This window comes from Talpa occidentalis, unplaced genomic scaffold (genome assembly GCF_014898055.3).
Source record: "Talpa occidentalis isolate TD23 unplaced genomic scaffold, MPIMG_talOcc4v2.1 talOcc4.10, whole genome shotgun sequence".
In the NCBI taxonomy this organism is placed as follows: Eukaryota; Metazoa; Chordata; class Mammalia; order Eulipotyphla; family Talpidae; genus Talpa; species Talpa occidentalis.
The window spans coordinates 41,623,415-41,647,801 of record NW_023600993.1 but is presented as its reverse complement, the minus strand read 5'-3'; the positions used below and the strand labels follow the sequence as shown (position 1 = coordinate 41,647,801).

At 45.6% G+C, this 24,387-nt stretch overlaps 1 long non-coding RNA gene across 1 annotated transcript; it reads left to right on the top strand.

The window, feature by feature from the left end:
* The first annotated feature begins 17,095 nt into the window (after window positions 1-17,095).
* Window positions 17,096-20,284, top strand: LOC119252998 (uncharacterized). Its single transcript, XR_005126964.2, has 3 exons — window positions 17,096-17,331; window positions 18,360-18,615; window positions 20,156-20,284. It is a non-coding gene; the product is annotated as an uncharacterized LOC119252998 (long non-coding RNA).
* The last annotated feature ends 4,103 nt before the right edge of the window (window positions 20,285-24,387 follow it).

The window sequence follows — 24,387 nt, the reverse complement described above, 5'->3', positions numbered from 1 at the left end:
TATCTATGAGCCCAGGATTTGTTTTCCCTTTTTTTTGTAGATTCCACAGCATTGAAATCATCCAGTATTTGTCTTTCTCTCTGACTTATTTCACTTAGCATAATGACCTCAAGTTTCATCCTTATTGTCAAAAGTGGCAATATTTCCTCCTTTTTAATGGCTGAATAATATCCCTGTGTTTGTGTTATATTTGTAAAGGTATTTCTGAATGTTCATTCTTTTCAAATTGCTTTCATCCCTTCTTCCTTGTCTGTGCTTACCAAAGCCACCTACCGGGCAATGGGCTTCATTTGTGGGGTTTAGGAGTTCCCATTAAACTCTCCACTGGAGGCCATTTTTGAGTAAGTGCACCAACACCGCCATTTTATCCTCTAGCCTCCCAAAGAGAGAACCTGCTTCATCCCGCAGTTCTGTAAGCACCCTCTCGCTGCTCACGGGCAAAGGTTGATTTTTTATGCTCACATGTGCACATTAAGAGGTTAACCGATAAGGAAGATCTTTCTCAACAGCACCAGTCTGGCTTTCGGAAGCAGTGACTGGCATATGTTGTGGGGGTGAGGGAACCATACGTTTAAGCACTTTCGGAAACTCTAAGTGTGCTCTTCCTTTATCGTGCTACTGGGCAGCCATCCAATAATACCAGCTGCTCTCACGGAGATGTCTCTAAAACAGCTGGCTGGCTTGCTCGGAATGGGAGCAGCTGAGAGATAATGTGATTGCACATGAGAGATGTGGGTGAGGGGGTATTCTAAAGGGAACAGTGGGAACATTATATTAGGATGGTTTTGGAAAGGGCAAAGACAGTTTATAAAAGGTCACAGGAATCTAATATGGTTCTTGATAATGAGATTTAGAACTGAGGGTTCACATTGCAAACAGTGTCAAAATGCCAAAGCAAGGCGACCTCTTCCATTTACTAGCAAATAAGATGAGTTGAACACCTGCTGAGCATTGGTCCCTGTGCCATGTGTTATGACAACTGAGAGACATAAGGGAGAGAGACTGTTTGGTGGTGTCTTCCATCAGATAGCGCAATTAAACCCCAGCTCCTCCATTCACTAGCTGTGTGTCTTTTGGGGTATTGTCAAATGTCTCTGTACCTGTTCCCCTACCTGAGAAATAAAGCTTTCCTCATAGGTTGTAGGAATTTAGCAAGATAGTATATCACAAAGGGCATAGCATTGTACATTGTCAGTGCTTAAAAAGTAGATGTGATTAATTTTAGTAAATTAATTTTTAACAAGGTCTGAGGTAGACTCTGGTTTTGCTGAACTTTCTTTCAAAAGAAAGAAAGACAGTGTGCATGTGAGAGAAGCAGGGAGAGCTCTTGGATGAGGAGACATAGGTAAAATTTACAAAATCCATTCCACTAAAAGGTGCTTAAGGAGAAAGTGACCCTCAACTTAAATTTTCACACTCAGGTTAATGAGTGTGGAAGGATCGATGAGAAATGGAAAGATGAGAGAAATGTCCACAAATAAAAATTTACCAGAAGTGGATAAAGTGATTTAAGAAACAATAAGAATTAATAATGATTATTAACTGTCATATGTCATGGAAGCCAAGACACACCAATATTTCATGTGCCACAAAGAAAGAACAAAAGCCACTAATTGAACAAGGAGTTTTCTTAATAGCAACTGTATGAGGCAGCCCAATTTCAGATATGCTCAAGGGTAAAAGAATGCACATGTGAGAATCAGTGAAGTATGGTATTTGCCATACTCTACAATAATGATGATGCATTTTTCAAGCATTTTTAAAGCATTGAATCCCCACAATTAAATTGGCATAATGGAACCCATTTGGCAGATGAAAACTAAGTTTAATCATTTGTCTAAGGTCCTGTAGCCCATAAATGCTAGAAGTGGCAATCAGATTTGGAACTAGCTGACAAAAAAACCCAAGAGTTTATCCACCATTCTACACATGAAACATAAAACCCAGAGCAGTTGAGTGAGAGGGACAGAGAGAGCACCATGAACTAGCTCAAACCCCAGAGAGCCCTGAAGGTCAGGGTAAGTAAGCAGTGGTCGTCTGCTCCAGAACCATCTACTGAGCCATGTTATATGGCAGGCACTGAGTTGAGCATGGAATAAAAGCCAGAGGGTTCCTGCCTTCAGAGAGCTCATGGCCAAGCAAGGGATCAGCAGTCTGTGGGACATTCAGAGGGAGGGGTGCCACGTTGACAGTGTATACGAAGGAAGAAATCTAGACCCTGTACCCAAAGACTGGGGAGGGCATTCTGAAAGAAGTGACTATTCAAGGGGACCCAATAGGTCAGACAAGAAGGGTGTGGCACCAAGGAGTGCTGCTCACCAAGTGTCTGATGTTCTCCGCTACATTACCCAACCTTCCTTTCAGTTAGCAAGGGACCATGTGACCAATTCTGGTCAACAGAGACTGAGAGAAAGTGGCCCATGACATTTGCCCTCTGAGTCAGTTAAGAGCAAGGTGCCCCCTTTATCATCTTAGTCTTTGTGCCAGTGACCTTGGAGGACCTCCAAGGTCACTGGTCCGGGTGGAGAAAGACCACCTGACCCACACTGCACTTTGGAGGAGTAAGACAGAAACTGTAGTGTGAAAAGTGACTGAAAACTGAGTCCTATTTTATTATCACCACACAATCTACCTGATCCTGATTAATCCAATAGGAAAGACTGTCCTGTATAGGAAAAGCAGAAAGTGCAAAGGCAAGGAAACATGGGAACCCAGAGAAATCAAATACTTTCTCTGGCTAGAGCAAGAACACCAGGGGTTGGAGGCATGAGATGAAGCTGGAGAAATAGGGGTGCCCTCTGGGGTCTATAGGCTATGTAGAAATTTAGGTTGCTTTGTGTTAGAGAATGGATTAGAGGGGAGGTAGGCCAGGTAATAGATGCTGGATACGCAATGTTCTTAGAACGGCAATGAGCATAAATATAAATATTTATTATGTGAGAAATATTATATTATGTGAGAAATATCACCATGTAGTACCCAAGTTGGGACAAGAGAGAAAGATGGTCCAAGTTGCTTCTAAGGTCTTGAACTTGAGACACTAGGTAATGGTGGTATGCCCACCACCAGTAGGGCAATCCAAAGAGAAATTCATGGTGGCGAGGGGTGTTGATGGCGCTCACTTGTGGCACATTTTTGCAGCTGAGTTTATAAAAGAGCATCATCTTGGGGAATTTGTGGAGCAGGGCTTGGTGGGGGAAATCCAGGAGCTCGTCTCTGCCTATTCCAGGCTGCCATTCTTCCTGCTTTTTTCCATTTGCAATCGGTTCAGTTAGACACGATCTCTAAATTAAGGCTTCTAATGACAGCCCAGGTTTTCCTAAATGTTTTATAAGACCAATTAATTGCACTAATTTATCTATCAGCTTTTTCTGAAATGAGTTTCCAAGACATAATTAGACAATTGTCGTTAAACCTGTGCAACAACTCCCTGAGAATAGAAGCAATGAAATAGTGTTTTCCTTTGTGGCTGCCACCTCAGGTAGCTGTGGGAAAATATGAAGAAACAGAGGTCTAGAGTTGATGGGGAAGGAAAGGAACTCTCGCTGGCCCGCAGGCACCACCTGGTGAATGGCTCCCAAAAGAGGAAACTTCTGAGGCCTCATGGAAGTGTCTGGAGACTGGCTTCAAGATCTGATTAATAACTACTAAGGATTCTTATGAGCTGGTTGATAGCCTGAACTCGGCCATGGTGAGAGTATTTACAGCATGGGAATCAGCAGATGCTACCAATCAAGGCTCTTCTTTTTTTTTTTTAATATCTCTTACATCACGTGTGTTCCCTGTAAAATTCCCACCCCAATTCACCCACTTTTTGTGGAAGGAGAGGGGAGCCTTCTTTCCCAACACACCACTGGTTTATACCAAAAAACGGTTGCAGGGATGTGGAGGTTGAAAGCCAACCCAGTAGCTGGCTCCACCAGTGAGAAGGGGGTCTCTGTGGTCTTTGGTGGAGGATTATGGGTGCTTTGGTGGTAGGGATGTTGTGGTAACGTTCCTCTGAAGAGGTGCGAACCATATGCCTAAATTACATAGTGTTTTACACCAATGTTACTTCAATGTTACTTAAAATAAAGTTACATAAATAACTGAAGCAATATACACTAAACTGTGTCATGTTTGTAGCCATTACATTTGCTTTTGGGTTTTGGATTTTTTTTAACTATTTGATATTTTGTTTGTATTTTATCTGATTCAGTAAAGAAGTGATCATTGATAATCACACACAGTTCTGACACCATCATTGTTTCACTTTCATCTTACTTATTAAAGTAATTGAAAATAGGCCTCCCTGGCGGCACAGTGGTTGAGTGCTGGGTTGCGAAGCTGCCCTCAGCCTCTGCAGCACCGGTTTGTTCCCCGGCCCCCAGCGAGGGTCCCACATGGCGCGCAGACCTCTCCTGCCACCCACTGCTCCCCTCAGCAGTGTACTTCGTCAGTTTGCCTGTTCTGTTCCCCGCTCTGGCTCTGGTGAATTTATCTCACCCTCCCGCGCTTCTGACTGTACCCAGTGCTTGTATAAATAAATAAATAAATCTTTAAAAAAAATTAAAGTAATTGAAAATACCAACCAAGTTCACGACAAAACTACACTTGCTCACTCAATGACCTGAAAGACTTCTTTGCTGAAGCAGAATGTAATCAAGCATGTGTGCATTAGTTTAATCTTGTTAAATCTTGTTTGAATTGCAACCATAAGTTGGCTAATACAAGAAGTCCTCAAAAAGAATTGAAAGTATTCTGAAAGCCAAAGTCCTTTGCATACAGAACTTAGAAAAAAGAGCTTATTTTATTATTATTTAAATAATAAGTATGTTAGATACATATCTTTATACCAGTAAACTATAATAATCTTATTTGTAATTAGGTGTGCACACTCTTTTTTCTGGAGAGCTGGTTGTAACATTTACCAGCTTACCCCTCATGGACACAGATGTCTCAGCAAGTTCAGAGTAGGCATCAGAGTGAATGTGCACAAAGTCCTGAGGGAACATCAGGAGAGACTTGGCCTCGAACCAGAGGGGTATGTGGTCAGGACTCTGACTCAGATTGCTGCTCTCAACTAGGTCAGGGACAGTGTGGATGGTTCTACTGGCCAAGGTCAGACACCCAACCTGGATCTAATCCAGCTTGATAAGGAATAAAATTTATGGAAAGTAGGTCAATCAAGGAGTTCCCTATGCTGTTCCCTGTCTGAGTTCTGGTTCCAGAACCTTCCACAGCAAGGGAGATGAGGTCACATTGTTACAGGGCAGGGAGAAGGGCACCCCAGACCCTGCAAACCTGCATGCTCTAAATAGGTTCTGCTATCTGCTGCATCAACACAAAACATGGGAAGGAACTTTAATACAATTAGGAAACAATACAGGAAAGGCAAAGAAAGTACCCAAAGTTACCCATCCCCTTGTGGGTAAAAGTCCACCCAAGCAGGATTGGCCCAGAGCAAGATCCCAAAGCCTGCCACAAGTCTAAAGCATCTTCCAGTGGGAATGCACAGAAAAGGATCAGAAACAACCAGACAAATCTGGAAGTGTTACAGGGCAGCCCTGATGCAAAATGGGTTGCCTGACTGTGGATCCTCGCCCGTGTGCTTAAAAGGGCTTATTAATACTCCACTGCAGGCACACACAAAAGGTTAATAAAAGGTTTATTTATAAGGGAAGGGCAAATGAGGAAATGTACAACTCAGGGAGAAAAGTGGGAGATAAAGTCTTAAATGCGTCCTACCCGATCCGCTGATCTGGAATCTCCAATGGCTCTCTGAGAGCTGGCCGCGAGCCACCAGCCGTGAAGCCAGGAGGCAAGCGAGAGACACCCCCAAGGCCCACGTGTCTGGTTTTTATCCCAAACCTGGCTGCTTAACTCCACCCTCAGGTCCCTGCCACCTTCCCTTTGGTGGTGATGGGATTTGTCTTTCCCACTGTCTTGATGGCTTTGGTCTGGGGTGGGGGTGGAGTCCACAAAGCCTGCATGGGATTAGCTCAGGACATCCTTTCCCCCTAACAGAAGGAAAAGAGCAAAATCAAAATCAAGACAAAAACCACCATTGTTGCCTCCCCTCGGGCCTCTCACCCACATCTGTTTCAGCCAGTCCATGACCAAAATGCAAGTGCAGTTTCTTCACGCATCTCTCAGCTCATGTGCCTCCTCCAGGTCTCCTTCTGGCTCTCCATCCCGCTTCCTCCTTCCTCAGTCTCCTCTGCAGCTTCTTCTCTCCCTGCTCAGCTCCACCCTCCTTTTTGGGTGGGGCAGGGGACCTGGAACCTCCCCCTTTCCTGGGGACCACCCTGTTAAAACATCTCCCGAGGGAGCAAGTCCTCAGCATCCATCAGGGCTCCTTCAAAGGAGAGGACCCAGCAGTCCTGGGGTTCACAAAGTGTATCAGTTGGCTGGGAGGATGCATTCTGCTCTGAGGCAGGCTCCTGCTGTGAGCTTTATCTGCATCTTTCACTTAATCCTGGGGCTAAGAGAGATTTGCTCAAGCAAATTCACACTGCAGGTGAGTGCTGGAGCCAGGATTTGAACCAGGTAGAAGGACCACAGGCACACTAAATCTCTGTGGGAAACTAGCTCTTTCTCAGCCTAGTAAAGACAAAGCCTGACAAGCAAGGTAGGAGGACATATGGCCTCATCCACATAAAGCCCATCACAATGGCGGCAACCGTGGCAGTAATGATGACAAAGCAGCTGTAAGAATGGAGAGCAAAACTCTCCATTTCATTTCATATGAATTTCAGATTTCTTTGCTGAGAGATTGTGTCCTCTGACTAACAGGAAACAAATTTTCATTCTTTTCACAAACTTTTATTGTGTTTTTACTAAATTCTAGAGATGGGAATTACAGAAGAAAAAAAAGAAACAAGACACAGGAAGAAATAAATGGCGGAGCCCCTAAGATGGCCTCCAGCCCATGCTGTGTTAGGAAGCAGACCTCTTTTTTCCTTTTCATTGTATTCACCTGTCCCAACTGGTATAAATCCTTGCTGGTGCTCTGTTGAGTGGATAAATGCCCTAAGGGTCATGCCTGAGCACTGCCTCCTGCGCAAAAGAGGCCTGGAGACAAAATATCCTGAGGGCTGCCCTCCCTCAGGCCTGCCTTGGGAAAAGACGGCCAACCCCCCTCCCTACTGGGCCACCCACTCAGAGCCCAACCTCTGGGAGGGAAACTTCCAGTCACCCACCCTATGCTCTGACTCTCTAAATGGCTGCTTTCCTCTCTCCAGAGAAACCAGACCCCCTGACAGGAGGACAGATTCAAGTCAGCACAACTGCCTGGAAGCTGGGAGAGATGAGCCCTCCCTGTTGGAACTAAAGGACAATAGGTATATGAGCCACAAAAAACTATGAACTGGTCGTGAGAGCCAGCTGCTTAATCCCCACACCTTCCAGTCTCCCTGCCCTGCCTGAATGCTCCCACAGCCTAGAAAAGCAGGTTGGCCCCCAGGTAGCATGCCAATCATTTCTCCTTGTTATCAAACTGCTCCAAAGCAGGCATCCATCCAAGAAGGATTCCACAGCCGTGGAGAGGGGCGCTCGGCTGAAAGCAAAGTCTGGAAATGGGAAGATTACACAGAGTATTGACAATGAATACTGATTATTGTGATGACTGATGATATCAGTTAACAGTGATAGATGTTAACTGTAAAAATGTGGGGAGAAAAGAGGTCCATCGGCCTCCCTGGTGGTTCAAGGGGTTAAGACGCAACCTATGAAGCTATTCGCAGCCACTGCAGCACAAGTTCAATCCCAGGCCAGGGAGCAACCCACATGGCGCAGCAGATCTCTCCTGCCTCACCCACTGTTCCCCTCAGCAGTGTATTTCGGTCCTTCTGCATGTTCTGTTCCCTGCTCTGTCTCTGGTGAATCCTCTCACCTCCCACACCTCTGGCCTGTACCCCAGTTCTTGTATGCATAAATAAATAAATCTTTAAAAAAAAGAAAAGAAAGAAAAGCAGTGCCCACTTCCAAGAGTCACGCTATTGGTGCTCTGCCACTTTTCTTGCTGTCTGTCATCCATGTGTGTCTATTACTTACATTATTTTAATTGGAATCATTCACAGAAAAGTATTTAGAAATCTGTGACTGTGGTAAGAAAAGGAGAAGCCAGATCCTGTTACTGCCACATAGCTAAGGCCCTCCCCGCCCCTATTTTCTGGCAACCTGGAGGGCTGAGGGGAGCTCCGGAATTGTGGTTGCTACTGAAGTCGAATTATGATTGATACTGAAGTTCCCATCACTCTGACAAGTGGAGGTTTGGAATGAGATTTAACTTGATTTAGAAAAATAAAGGAATATGACATTTCTTATAACCATGGTTTGGAGTAAGATTCATACCAGCTGAATGAATGGGTAGATTGATGGATGGGTGCTTGGATAACAAGCAAAAAAAAAAAGAGAGAGAGAAACAGACAGGAACAGAAAGGAAAAGGGAAAGGGAGTTATAGAACAGAGAGACACATATAGATGCTCATATGTGCATAGAAAATTCTAGAAGAATACTTAGAAATTGTGAACAGCTGTTCCATCTTGGAGAGTGGATAAAAGTGGGCATTTAAATGGTTATTTCATACAGCTCTGCACTGTTCTGAATATTTTAGCATAAACAGCATTACTTTTATAATTCTCAAAACAGTTTGAAGTGATTTTCCCACTTCAATTATTATAAATATGTTAGGTTACATGGCAAAGGAGAATTAGACTGCAGATGGAATTGAGGTTGCTAATCAGCTGACCTTAAAATAGGGAAATTATCCTGGATTATCCAAGTAGGCCCAATGTAATCACAAGGGTCCTTAAAAGCAGAAGAGAGGAACAGAACAGAGTCAGAGAGAGAGATGATAGAAGTGTCTTAAAGATGCAACATTGCTCTCTTTGAAGATGGAAGAAGGAACCACAGCTGAGATATAGCTCCTCTCCAGAAACTGAGACAGGGTAGGAAACATTTTCCCTTGGTGCCTCCAGAATGTATGTAGCCTGAGACACCTTGATTTTAGCTCGCTGAGATCCGTGTCAGACTTCTGACCTCATTCAGCCAACCTATCCATCCCCCACCCAGAGCAACAGACGCCCACTGTGGGCAGTCTGGCCTAGCTGGTGGCAAATCCTCCAAGCAGAAGAGATTTTGCCAGCTCTAACCCTGGCATCGATGGAAAGACTTCCATTCTCACTGCTTGTTGCGATTGTTCAAGGGAACAGCAGTGGCACTAAAAGAATGGAAGAATGAATTATTAATGCTTGTGAGAGAAATATCTAACGCTATTAGTATTCTATCGTTAGCTGTGTCTCTCAAGCCAAGGCACTGATTTTATTACTAAGCAGATCAAGGCACAAAGCACACATGGTCACATTGGATTTGGTCGATTAACGAGGGTAAGGAAAACCGTAAATTGTTGGTAGTTTATTGATGGCACCACTTGGCATAGTAATGCTTTGTGTCTTTCTCCCTTGGCCTCAGCACACACCTGGCTTCCTTTTGTTACCAAGGCCCATGCTTGCTATGGGAAATGCTGCTGATTTGATGCTCAGGCGAGTACAGAGAAATCCCTATGAAGGTCCTGGGCCAGTTTCTTCTCAAAGATTAGAACTAGAAAAATTGGTGTGTTCGGCATTCATTTCATTTGTAAGCTAACTCTTACATCTTTGGACACCCAGAAAGGCAAATATAGCCTATCAAACACACACAGTTGTGTGCCCCCCGGTACACACATATGCACACACACTACTGGCACCCAAGAAACACACATATTCATGTGCTTCCACACACTTAGACACACATGTGCTCCCCACACACAGGACTCTGCTGGGCCATGTTGTCTCAGACCTGCCAAGGGTAGGTTCTGCTCCTCTGGGCTTTTCTCTGAATGAAGCATTCTAATTCAGAAACTACCCCAGCTCTGGGGAAATAATCTTCAGATTATTTTTTCTGCCTGCCAGGAACACCAAGCAATGATCAATTTTTAAAGAACCCGTCATTTTAGGGAATGCTGGGGCCCCTGGGTGTTCTGAAGCCCCAGGGAAGGAATTGCTTAATATTCTGGAGCCCTCACCCCTGCCTCCACAGCTGTCAAAGAAGGTGTGTGTGTGTCTGTGTGTGTGTCTGTGTGTGTGTCCATCCCTTCTCAACTGCTTGCTAGCTGTGTCACCACGGTCAAGTTAACCTTCCTGTGCCTCAGTTTCCTCATCTGTAAGTTATAGGTAAAAATAACACTTCCCGGGGGGATTATGTCAGGATATGTTTAGATAAGCTTGTACCTTGTGTAAGGGAGTACCAGGCAGACAGTAAACACTGCATAATGTGATGCTGATATTTTTAGTTCTATACTTATCTAATCTCCTGGCTTTTCAAACACACACACTTTGAAAAGGCAGTGCTCCAAATCCAGTCTTCTATTCAGGGGACTCTTTCCCCAAAGTTTTGAACAACTTCGATATCCCTTTTCTCACTTTTGCTTCATAAAGGCTTGTGGGGTAGTGTAAATAGAAAGACTCAGATTTTCCTACTTTTGTGTTGGAAAAAACCTGTTGTCCCTACCGTATTTCTTTTCTATATGTCTCCTTTACTTTCACATGAAACACTTCATTTCTGACACTTCTTATCACCAAAAATGTGGGATTTTCCCAACACCAAGCTAGTCTCTGCAACACCAGCTGGGTGCCCTATACTCTTACTCAGTTCTGCCTCTATCTAATTGCAGATCACATCCAAGCCCACAGCACTCAGTCCCACAAGACTGCTACATACACACACACACACATTTTCAGAGGTCATTTGCAAGCCTAGGTTGTCACCTGTGCTTCATACCAACTGGTTATAGATCAGAGGTTCCAACGATCTCCTCAATGGGTTTGATTAATTTACTGATCAGCTCACAAAACTCAAGGAAACACGTACTTACATTTACTAGGATATGATAAAGGGTATAAAGATGGAAGAGAGGCATAGGGTGAAACATGTGGGAAGGGGTACAGGATTTCCGTGATGTTCTAGGGTGCCACAATCCCAGCTCCTTCACATGTTCACCAACCCAGGAGTTCTCCAAACCCAGTAATAGTGGGATTTTCGTGGAGGCTCTATCAGATAGGCATGATAGATCATTAGCTACATTTTCAGTCCTTCCCCCTTCTCAAGAAAATTGAATGGGTGGTGGTTTAAAAATTCTAAGCTTGGGCCTCCCTGGTGGCTCAAAGGGCTAAGCACCACACTATGACGCAATCCGCAGCCTCTGCAGCACAAGTTCAATCCCCGACTGGCCAGGGAGCAACACACATGGCACAGCAGACCTCTCCTGTCCAACCCGCTGCTCCCTCAGCAGTGTACTTCAGTCAATCTGCCTGTTCTGCTCCCCACTCTGTCTCTGGTGAGTCCTCTCACCCCCTGCATCTCTGGCCTGTACCCCAGCTCTTGTATGCATAAATAAATAAATCTTAAAAAAAAAAAATTCTAAGCTTCTAATCACAGATTGGTCTTTCTGATGATCAGCCCCTTTCTAGGGCCCCACCTCATTAGGACAAAAGACACTTTTATCACCCAGGAAAAGTACAAGGGTTGCAGGAGGGCTGAGTCAGAAACCAAGGTCAAAGACCAAATATTACAATAAGAGATGCACGTAGTTCCCTTATCACACTCAGGAAATTACAAGGGTTTCAGGAACTCTGTGCCAGGAGCCAGGGTCAGAGATCTATATATATATGTAGAGAGAGAGGTTTTTATCATATTTATCATAAACCACAATACTACTGAGAGGAAGGTTGGAATTATTGGTCCCATAAAAAAAAAAAAGGAGAAAATAAAGCTGCACAAAGATCACAAAATGTGCCTCCAAAGAGTGTATTTATAACCTCCCACATACACACACAATTGAAATGCCCAGCAGCTATGGGGGTTAAGTTAGGATGGTACGATGTTATTGTGAATAATCATTAAAAAATCACATCTACAATATTTCATTGATGAGAGGAAATGCTTAAGTTATTATTAAAAAGAGAAAAGTACAAAGCTGGATGCACAGGAAAGTTCTAGAACACAGTCAGAGGAGGAAATTGGCCAAGATATTAACAGCATTCCCCAAAGAAGGTCACACCTTCCTGATTTTTTTCCTTTACACTGTTTGATGCTTTCCAAAATTTCCATGATGGAACTGTCTTGTTTTTATACAATTAATTAAGAAAAGTAAGTTTATTGAGCTGCAATTACTCCTCTGAGTACATGCAGCTGGTGTCAGCAACAAACGGCATGGTGACCAGTCCCACCTCCTCGTGCTGTAAAGTCAGCCTTTGGCACCAACACCACCAAAGAAAATGAATCAACTGTCAAACACCAACAATTATGCTTTCCAGACCTCCTGCCAAACCGCACTTAACACTGACTGGCAAGCTCTTTCAAAGCAGTCATCTCAGACAGAAGGATTCCTGGTTCCTTTTACAGCAAAGTTGATTTCAAAGATAATATTACACCAATAAGAAGTGATTATCATCACAGCCAGAGTTCATTGAGTCTACTATGGCTAGACCCTCCACATACTCTCCTACTTTATTTACACAACCGTCCTCACTAACAGGGATTATCCCACTTCATAGAAGAGGAAATTGCACCTTAAAAGGGGAAGTTTACTTGACAACAGGACCCAGCAGTGAGGAGACACCTGTCTGAGCCCAGGCCTGTATGCTCTACCTGAGTGGAGGGCAGGGCAGTGGGGTACATGGGAAGCAGCATCAATACTGACGCCCAGTTGGTTCCTCGCTGAGTGAATACTGGGGAGAATGCCCCCTTGGAGGCCTGCTCAGGCCGATGCTTCAGTGAGCACTTTGCCAGTGGAAGGAAAATGAAGGAAAGATTTCATGATGGTAATTAACTTCTCCAAGATATAAAGTCCTTGGAGAGACTTCCCTGAGTCTTCTGTTCTTTCTGGGGCTGTCAGGATGATGCCTAAGACCAAGATGGGGAAAAACGGGTGGAAAATGGAGCTGGGGGGAAACCCAGGGTCACACGACTTCTCAGTGTAGAGTGGGGGCTACAGTATCTGTCCCTGGTCCAGTGCTGCAGGATGGACCAATGCAGAAATGAACTAACACTCATTCATTCATTCACTCATCCATTCATTCAGCAAACATTTATTGAACCCCTGTTGATCACCAACAAGAGAATAAGATTCATACCTGAGCCTCAAGGGAAAGGCACTGCTTACGAAACATGCCAACATCAGAATTAGGCTACAGGTGAAGGGTCATTTGCAGTTTGGGGCTCTGGGAGAGTGCCACTAGTGGTCTGTGTTGTCTTGCCATACCTTTACCAGATGGTGAATGCAGATTTCTCCCTCAGTTCAAGTAGCTACAGCACTAAAGGAAATGTAAGCCTTTGGCAATCTAGTGCAGCAACCTTATCCCCACCCCCACATCTCTAGCCCACAGCCTATGGGCTGGGTTCTAGGACCCCCACCCTGAACTGACTCTTAAGCTACAGTTATCCTGATTAGTGATAACATTACAGGGCAGCCCCGATACAAAACAGGTTGCCTGACTGTGGGTCCTCACCCGAGCGCGTAAAAGGACTTATTAATACTCCACTGCAGGCACACACAAAAGGTTAATAAAAGGTTTATTTACAAGGGAAAGGCAAATGAGGAAATGTACAACTCAGGGAGAAAAGTGGGAGATAAAGTCTTAAATGCATCCTACCCGATCCGCCAATCTGGAATCCCCAATGGCTCTCTGAGAGCTGGCCGCGAGCCACCAGCCGTGAAGCCAGGAGGCAAGCGAGAGAGACCCCAAGGCCCACGTGTCTGGTTTTTATCCCAAACCTGGCTGCTTAACTCCACACTCAGGTCCCTGCCACCTTCCCTTTGGTGGTGATGGGATTTGTCTTTCCCAGTGTCCTTATGGCTTTGGTCTGGAGTGGGGGTAGGGTCCACAAAGCCTGCATGGGATTAGCTCAGGACATCCTTTCCCCTTAACAATAACATGTCAACCAATACAACAGAAAGCACAGCATTCAACACCAATGCCCTAGGTGATCCGATTCTAACACAAGACCTTCACAGCAGAACTGGGAAGAAAAGCAGTGTGTTTTAATCCATAGAAATCATCTCAGAGAATCAAACAGAATGAGGAGGTAGAGGAATTCACTTCAATCTACAAATCAAAACAAAGCCCTCTGGTACAGTGACTTCACGGATGTCTTTGGGGACTTGACTAAAATGGCAACTAAAAGCAAACAAATGGGACTACACCAAATTAAAATGCTTTGCACAGTGAATCAAAACTACCATGAGATACCATCTCACACCAGTGAGAATGGCACATATTAAAAAAACTAGCAACAACAAATGTTGGCGAGGGTGTGGAGAAAAAGGAACTCTTCTGCACTGTTGGTGGGAGTGCAAACTGGTCCAACCACTATGGAGAGCTGTGTGGAGATTTCTGGACCTACTAAACATAGAGCTTCCATATGATCCAGCAATTCCACTCCTAGGTATTTACCCAAAGGACACAGAAACATCAGTTCCAAAGAGCACCTGCACCCCTATGTTTATAGCAGCACTGTTTACAATAGCTAAGCTTTGGAAACAACCCAAATGCCCAAAAATAGATGACTGGATCAAGAAGATGTGGTACATATACACCATGGAATATTACTCAGCATTCAAGAAAGATAAACACATGCAATTTGCAGCAACATGGATGGCGCTGGAAGGGATCATGCTCAGCGAAATAAGCCAAAAAGAAAAAGAAAAATACCGGATGGTCTCACTCATAGCAGGAATCTAGAAAACTTAAATAAGGGACCAGGAAAATGAATATAAGAAAGTGAAAATCAAAATCAACAAAAAACTATGAACCAGAGACACTTTTTGTGGGGTAGGGGGCGGGAGGGGAAGGATTGGGGTCAGAATGGGGCGTTTGCAATTGTATGGGGGAATATAAAAATAAAATTTATTATTTAAAAAAAAAAATGCAATTTGATCAAAAAAAAAAAATGCTTTGCACAGTGAAAGAAACTATCATTAAAACCAAAAGATACCTACTTAATGGGAGAAAATATTTGCAAATCATATATTCGACAAGAGATTAATATACAAAATTTACAAAGAACTCCTATAATACAATAAGAAAACAAATAATCCATTCAAAAAAATGGACAGAAGAGCTAAATAGACACTTATTGAGGAAAACATACAAATGGCCAACAGGCACATGAAAAAGTGTTTATCACTATTTACCATCAGGGAAATACAAATCAAAACCACAATGAGATATCATCTCACACTTATGAGAATGGCCTATATCAAAAAATCCTCACAGGGGGAGTGCAAACTGGTCCAACCACTATGGAGAGCTGTGTGGAGATTTCTGGACCTACTAAACATAGAGCTTCCATATGATCCAGCAATTCCACTCCTAGGTATTTACCCAAAGGACACAGAAATATCAATTCCAAAGAGCACCTGCACCCCTATGTTTATAGCAGCACTGTTTACAATAGCTAAGCTTTGGAAACAACCCAAATGCCCAAAAATAGATGACTGGATCAAGAAGATGTGGTACATATATACCATGGAATATTACTCAGCATTCAAAAAAGATAAACACATGCAGTTTGCAGCAACATGGATGGCGCTGGAAGGGATCATGCTCAGCGAAATAAGCCAGAAAGAAAAAGAAAAATACCGGATGGTCTCACTCATAGCAGGAATCTAGAAAACTTAAATAAGGGACCAGGAAAATGAATAACTATAAGAAAGTGAAAATCAAAATCAACAAAAAACTATGAACCAGAGACACTTTTTGGGGGGTGGGGGGCGGGAGGGGAAGGATTGGGGTCAGAATGGGGCGTTTCCAATTGTATGGGGGAATATAAAAATAAAATTTATTATTAAAAAAAAAAAAAAATCCTCACAGGACCCTCCTGTTGGCGCAAGGGGTTAAGACACAACCTATGGAGCTGTCCGCAGCCTCTGCAGCTTGAGTTCCATTCGCTGGGGAGTGGCCCACATGGTGCAGCAGACCTCTCCTGACTCGCCCGCTGCTCCCCTCAGCAGTGTACTTCGGTCAGTCTGCCTGTTCTGTTCCCCACTCTGTCTCTGGTGAATCCACTCACCCCTCACAACTCTGGCCTATACCCCAGTTTTTGTATGCTTGAATAAATCTTTAAAAAAAAAAATCCTGACAGAAGTGTTGGTGAGGCTGTGGAGAAAAAGGAACACTCCCACATTATCAGTGTTAAGTAGACTGGTCCGGCCTCTATGGTAAACAATATGGAGGTGTCTCAAAACATTAAAAATGGATCCACCATATCATCCAGCAATCCCTCTGTTAGGTATCTACACAAAGAATACAAAAACACTCATTCCAAGGGATATATACAATCCTATGTTCTTTGCAGCACTTGATAGAGTCAAATTTTGCCACTTTCTGGGCCTCCCTGGTGGCACAGGGGTTAAGACGCAACCTATGAAGCAATCTGCAGCCACTGCAGCACAAGTTTGATTCCCGGCCGGCCAGGGAGAAACCCACATGGTGGGACAGACCTCTCCTGACTCGCCCGCTGCTCCCCTCAGCAGTGTACTTTGGTCTGTCTGTTCTGTTCCCTGCTCTGTCTCTGGTGATTCCTCTCACCCGCCCCCCCATCTCTGGCCTGTACCCCAATTCTTGTATAAAAATAAATAACTCTTTAAAAAAAAAATTTGCCACTTCCTCTCTGCTGCCCCATCCTACCTACAGTTGATCCATGTCCCTCCAGCATTCCCCACCTTAACTAAGAACCTCAGAACAGGTGATTATCACCTTCATTAACTCATTCTTCAGGTTTCACCTCATCCCTTGGGGCCCCAGGAGGTTGTCAGCTGAGGGCTGTTTTAAGGTGTGGTGTGTTTTAATTTTTTTTTTTCCAGGTGAATGTTGTGTTTCATTCCTGATTAAGTTGTTCAAGTCTCCCCACTCTGATGCCTCCACCCTACCCCCCAGCCAAGGCCAGGAAAACTCTTTGAGGAAGAGATAATCACTTGGAAAGACTTTGGACTCATTTCCTCCCAGGTGAGTATTTAATTCCGTCCTTCCTGGTGAGATTGTTTAATAGGCCAGGGAGAGAGTAAGTCACACCTCCTCAGCGCACAGGAGGAGGAGCTGGCCCACCCACGGTTCCCATAAGCACTTGGTTTCTCTTTACTGCTTCTAGAGGATGCATCTGGGAGGCACCAAGCCCTCAGAGAACCAGGAGGCTGGATTCTCTTAACAGCGGATGGAGGGTAGTAGTTGACGGGCTCACAGACCCACGGCGCCAACTGAGCCATCTTATCTTCTCCACGGAAGCAGGAGGAGGGAGCCCTGAGTCTTCAGGTATGTTTCTACTAGAATGGAAAAGGTTATAACTCTAGGCCCATATTATTAAGAGAAAGGAAAAGAATGGTGGAGAGGGTAGAAAATAGGAGTGAAGAGCCTGAGAGAGAAGGAGGAAAGGAAGGGAAGAAGGAAACCATGTCATCAAAATTGTTTCTGCGATCAAACTGAGGAAAGCAAGTAGATTTCAGCTGAGAAGCCAAGTCTGACCAGTTCATAGTCAACCATGATACAGATTTGGAGGCTGTGCTGAGGCACAGTGCAAAGGTAGGCCATGAGTGATTTGTTATGTCCACCACGGGCATGAGAAGGGGGTTATCAATTATCGCAGGTAATTGATAACCCACACTGCAGGCTTTTTCTAAACCACAGAGTCCCCTTGACATTTATTCATTCACCCATTCATCTGTTCATTCAAAAAACATTTTGAGCTATGATCCACACAAACATATAAAAAAAAATGAGTGAAAAAGGGAGGAATGTTCTTTGACCTCATATCTCACTTTGCCGTGAAAATAATGATTTGAAAAATTACAAGGAAAGCGCATGGTCTTCAGAGATTTTCTAGCTGTGTCATGTCAGCTAGTTCCTTTCTTTTACTGAACCTCAATTTTCTCATCTGTAAAATGAGAGTCACTGTCTGCATATCCCTTATAAATCCTTATAGCACTTACTGCCTAGGCAGCCATGATAATCATTGCAAAAATATATAACATAGCACCTATCTCATGCCAAGCTCAGTGTTAAGTGCTGTCTATATAATAACACACCTGATTCATATCACTTATCCGAGGAAGGTACTGTTAGCACTCTCATTTTGCAGATAAGAACCAAGACGCTGAGGTTAAACAACATCTCTGGGCAGTCTCACACAGACCTGATCATGGCTACAGAAATATCCTAGTCTTGTGCATTGTGCCTGCGTCCCGAGCTCTCTATCACCCCACTAGTGACGCCTAGCGCCTATCTCCTCCATGCCTCCACTCAAGCACAGAGGCCTGAGCTCCATGCTTTTACTTTTCTCCCAGGGACTCCTGTACTTTGCAGATCCCACTGACTTCATTGGGGTGACAGCCATCTTGGTTCATCAGAGTTCATGACCCAGCTGCTTCTGATGGAAAGGGAAAGACTAATCCACTGAGTCTAAAGTGCCTTTCCTCGTGCTTGTCCTACTGAGGTGATTCAGAGGGACCAACAGCAGGTTGACATGGCTCAAGGGATGAACTCAGAAGCTCCAGGCAGCCCTACCAGGATCCAGTTAATCCACTCTAGTGACACAGACAGGTATTGAGCAGAGAAATTCTGGTGGTACAAACTTGTCGCTTGGAATAAAGTACCCCAAAATGCCCAGAAAGCTGAGGTCACCCCATTCCCTGGGATGCTGGAGGGAGGGGTTAAATGTTTGGCCAGAAAACTTCCACCTTTCTCCTGTTGCTCTGTCTGGGTCTGGAGGAATTCATTCCTCATCAGTCCCCACATGTCTCTCATCCTAGAGGGATCTCTGCCTCCTGGGAGGGAGAATGGAGAGTTACAAGGGCCTCCCCAAGGAAGAGAGCAAGGGGACCTACTTAATTACAACTGTCATAGAGTACTTCCTCCAGCTGTCTGTGCCTGTTGTATCTTGCATTTAATCTTCACTAAATGAGGGGTTGTGATGGCCATGCACAGAATGGGAAATTGTGGTTGAGAAGACTGTGTCCACAGTCCACGGCAAAGCCCAGATGAGTGAGGCTCCAAAGGCCCCACTCTTACCCATGATGCTATGCAGACTGGCAATTCTCTTGCCAAAGAAGGACTATTTGAACCTGAAGGTGTAAATATAGCCACAGCTGAGTCTACTAAGGCCCCAAGCAAGGCACCTTCAGATGATGATCCAGTCAGGTGACCTGGGAGGAAGGTTGCCTGAAAGCCCACGTGACAGAGAACACACAGCTGAGCCCTGCACAGGATGTGGGGGGAACACCCGGGAGGAGGGCACTGGCTGGAGAGTGGGGAGGAGGGACAGAACCTTAGAAACTCTGTGTTTTCCCATGAAAACCTTCCTCCTCCATCTCCTAGGTAGGCTGCAACTCAACAAAGGGAGCACCAGGGCTCGTGTGCACCTTGGGCTAAGAGTTGGTGCAAGTTCCAGCCCAGGGCCAATATAGTGCCCCTCCCATTTTTATTTTTTATTTTTTTAAAGATTTATGTGTGCGAGAACTGGGGTACAGGCCAGAGGTGTGGTGGGTGAGAGGATTCACCAGAGACAGAGTGGGGAGCAGAACAGGCAGACTGACTGAAATACACTGCTGAGGGGAGCAGCGGGCAAGTCAGGAGAGGTCTGCTGCGCCATGTGGGTTGCTCCCTGGCTGGCTGGGGATCGAACTCGTACTGCAGTGGCTGCGGACAGCTCCTGAGGACAGCTCCCTTGTGCCACCAGGGAGGCCTCTCCCTCCCATTTTTATAAATAAAGTTTTTATCAGCACACAGCCACATTCATGCACTTACAATGGTCTATGGCTACTGATTACCACAATGGTGGAGCTGAGTAGTTGTGACAGAACACAAAGCCCATTAAGCCCCCAAATATTTCCTTTTTGGTCCCTGACAGGAAATTGCCAAGCCTTAATCTAGAAAGAAGCAAAGTAGTTAAGAATAGGGACTCCTAGGTCTGTCTTGCCTGAATCTGTCTCTGAAATCCTTTCTTCCTCTGACTCTTACCAGTGTGAGGACTGAGCAACTCTGTGCCTCAGTTTACCCAAATTCCTCATTAAGCTGTTGCTGATTAAATTGTTCAAGAAGATTCTTGGAAAACATCTAGTGCACAACTCTTATCTCGTTCTAGGAAATAGCCCAGGAACATCAAGAGTCAAAACCCTGCTCCTCTTCCTAACTCCTTCCAACTCCTGCTGAGTGGCTCTGCATGACCCAATAATTCTATCATTGGCCAGAACTGGAAAACCATTAAGATCAATAAAATTAAAATAGGACATAATGGAAATAATGGGCTTATTTCCTTCTGAAATAAATGTCACTGGAACAGATTGTTCAAGTCACCAGCCTTTTTGTTTATGGATTGATTCGCTATTTATCGCCCTCTGTATCAGTGACATAATCAATAATTGCCTATAAATACCAAGGGTTATGAGAAAGACCATTTCGAGAATGAAAGGCAGCCTCTGGTTACTTTGATTACCTTACACAGGACTGAGCCATGGTAATCAAGGTTCTGTGTGGTCTTGGGTGTTGAGTAGAAATTCAGAGCAAGGGATTATCAGGTCTGGTGGAGTTACATGCAACCCCTGGTTCCAAGTGGGCACTTAACAGCGCCCTGACCCACAGGGTGTGTACACAAGTGTTGTGTGTGTACACGAGGGTTCATGTGCAAGTGCCATGCCAGCGTGTCTGTCACTGTCAGTCTCAGATTCTCTGCTGCTGCTTCATTCTGTTTGTCTTTACCTCAGTCTTCTCTCCCTGAGTCTGTGTTCCTCGGAACTGTCACTCCCTATATTATTTCCGTACACACCCAAAAGAGGAAGCAGAGATCCAGAGAGGTGTGTCTCAAAACACACTAGTCAGTGCAGCCCAGGTCTGCCTGGTCCCAAAGTCTATCCTCTTTCCTAACATCCCAGGCTTGTCATTGCCTGATCTTTCCAGGCCAAGGCCACCCGCACTGCCCCTGCAGTTCAGCCTTTGTGTCTGCATCTTCTGGTGGGACTTGTCTGCAACGGGAGGTGACAGGTTGCAGTTGCTGAGAAAGGGACTTCAGCAGCTCCAGACGGCAAACTTAGCGTTATAAGGGAGAAAAGAGCTCGGTTTCCATAGATCTATCTCGGGAAAAGCCCTGACTGGTCCTGTTGAGGCCATACACGCCTCCTGAAGCAAGCATAAGGAAGCCTAGTGCTCTGACAGGCCAGCCCCTTTTGACAAGCTGGGGTTCTCTGATCTTCCCCCATCCAGGACCACGGGTGGGCCAGGAAAGCCTTCCCAGAGGAAGTCACTTCCTCTGAGGTCACAGACCTGAAAGATGAGTAGGCTTTCCAGGCGGAGAGGCAGGGCAATGTTGCTCAGACAGAGGGACTAGCAATGCAAAGGCCCAAGGAGCCTCACAGCATGTCTTACTTGGAGCCACACCCCCCATGCCTAGCACAAAACCTCCCTTCCTATGGTGCTCAGAGAGGGCTTCAGGAATGAAATCTGCAATTGACTGTGTAGCCTTAGACAAGTCATTTGTCTTCTCTGATCCTCAGCTTCCCTCTCTAGCTGGTGATTTATCATCCTAACTTAGGATATGCAAGAATCCAGTTCATTCTGTACCCAGAAACTCAAGTTCTCCCTTTGTGCCCAGCATTCATTGCACTAGGCCTGCAGGAGATAAAGCCTGTGTGAGGCAGGTTGGGGGTGGAGAGCACCCTCAAGGTTTATGCCCTTGACAGCCAGAAGTCAGAAGGGGCGTGGGGAAGGACAAAAGGAGAGGTTCCTGTTGAGGGTGTGACCATGGACTCCCAGGTCAGGGAGTCAGGTCAGAGAGTCGGCAGGTGCTCAGCAATTCCTGCCTTCCCATCCCTCAAGCCCCCACCGGCATTTCCACCCTCCCACCCGGCCTGCCTTAGGAATATATGCTACCCTGGGGCCACCGTGTCTGTGTTCCAGGTGGTAGAACTGTTGTAGAGCAACCCCGATACAAAACGGGGTGCCTGACTGGGGGTCCTCACCTGCACACTTAAAAGGACTTATCAATGCTCTACTGCAGGCACACGCGAAAGGTTAATAAAAGGTTTATTTATAAGGGAAGGGGAAATGAGGAAATGTACAACTCAGGGAGAAAAGTGGGAGACAAAGTTTTAAATGCGTCCTACCCGATCCGCCGATCAGGAATCCCAAATGGCACTCTGAGAGCTGGCCGCCAGCCAGGAGCCGTGAAGCCAGGAGGGGAGCGATAGCGAGCCCCCCCAAGGCCCACGTGTTTGGTTTTTATACCCAACCTGGCTGCCCAACTCCACCCTCAGGTCCCAGCCACCCTCCCTTGGTGGTGATGGGATTTGTCTTTCCCAGTGTCCTGATGGCTTTGGTCTGGGGTGGGGGTGGGGTCCACAAAGCCTGCATGGGATTAGCTCAGGACATCCTTTCCCCCTAACAGAACCAGCATACAGAGCAATAGAGCTTTTAGTTCCTGTGATTTTATTCCTGTTGCCCCATAACCTGAGTAACAGGTTGTACAAATCCCCCAACAGGATCAAGGAAGAAACTGTTTCATTTTACCTGGCAGCTGCAGAGGAAATTCTTGCCCCACCCTCCTAGCTGTTTCAGGTGCTGTTCTTCCTCCTCACCCCCCTCCTAGCAAGTCAGTCAGTCCTGAACTCCAGCTGTAAAGCACCCACACGGGTCTCCAGGGTGGCAACTCAACCACAAGGGCCACCAAGTTGAGAGCCCCCCGCCACCCTGTCCTTCCTCACAGCCTCTCCCGGCAGCCAGGATCTCTGTTTAAATTGGGCATGACAGCGAGAGATTAGGTATGTGCCCCAGCCTCTACCTCTGACCTATCTTCTCTCCCCCCTGCACCCCCTTCTGTCTTGTTCTTCATGTGTGTCTCTTTCTGAGTCACTGCCGTACCCCTCCCCTGCTCCTTGTCCTGTCTTTCTGTTCACGCTCTTTCTACAAATATCCGTGTCTGCCTGTTGGTCCAGCTCCATTTGTATGAGCTCCATTTGTATCCTTCAATCTAGCCACCAGTCTCCTGGATCTTCCACACATGGGGAAGCCCACAGAATGTCACCCCTAGAGGCCTGAGCACCTGGAATATAGTGCCTACCCGGCAACACTGGAAAGCATGACATAGCGTGTATATGGAAGAAAGACAGGTTGGCAATTTAAATTTTCAGGAAGTTAAAGTTCTACAAAATCTGAGGGATTGGGGTTGAGTGATAGCTCAGCCTTATCATCCCAAAGGTCCTAGAGGGGAAGGGTCAGGACAGGTAAGAGGATTTTTTGAATTCTCAAAAAAAGATGAAGGTTTGCAGCTGAGTCGTTGCTTTAAATATCAAGGACTGACCCGGCCCAACCACCTGTGCCTAGTGCTAAGGTCAGCCTCCTGTCTCCCATCTGGGTCCTGGCAGTTGGGCTTTGGAGACCATGTCTGTTGAGATGGATTCTTAGGGTAAAGAAGATTCTGGGGTGGGGAGGGGGCAAGAAGGGAGGTTGAGAGCAAGTTTTTGCAGTTAGAGACCCTCTGGAGGGTCTTGGAGTGTCCAAGACCTGGAAATTACCCAAAGTCCTGCCCTAGCCATCCCTAAGTCTCCAGAGACCTGCTGGCTGTTTCAGAGCTGCCATATCACTGGTGACTGCCCAGCACCTGGGAGGTCGCACAGAGGAGAGATGGGGCTGAGGATGACCCTGTTCCTGCTCAGGACTCAAGAAGGCAGGAGACCAGTTTTTTTTCTCTACTTTCGAGATAAAAAGCACTGGCAGGGGGACGCTGGGCACTGGGCAGCCGGAGACCTGCATCCAATTTCTGACTCTGACCATTGAAAGCTGAATAAACCAGGACTTAACCATGGTGCATCTCAGCTTACCCATTCCTACATTGGGGGTGGGGGGATTGTGAGGATTTACACAGCAGCAAAAATCACTTGAGTTTCTGCTGCCTGTTGGTCCCCCTGGGACTAGCTAGCACGCTGTCCCTTGGCTGGCTGGAGAAATGGAAGGAGGGAGGGAGGGAAGAAAGGGTGGAAGTATGGCTGGATGAACCAAAGGCTGGATGGGTGAGTGACGAGATCCGTCCTCTAAGAGACAATGACTGGCAGACTATGCCGTCATCTGGTTTCTAATAGATACACTTAAATAAAAGATATGCTGAACTGAATATATGAATATAACTAAAGATATGCTGGACTCTTATTTCATATGGCAGATGGTGAGGAACCAAACTAAAAGGACTGTGTTCTCCTCAGAGGTACTAAAATGGAGCAAACCTGTGGGTACCTGGGTTGACCCCAGTAGGTGCAGCCTCACCTTAATGCTTGTAAATGCAGGACATGAGCCAAAAAGCAGGCACATAGGCTGAAACACCCATAACAG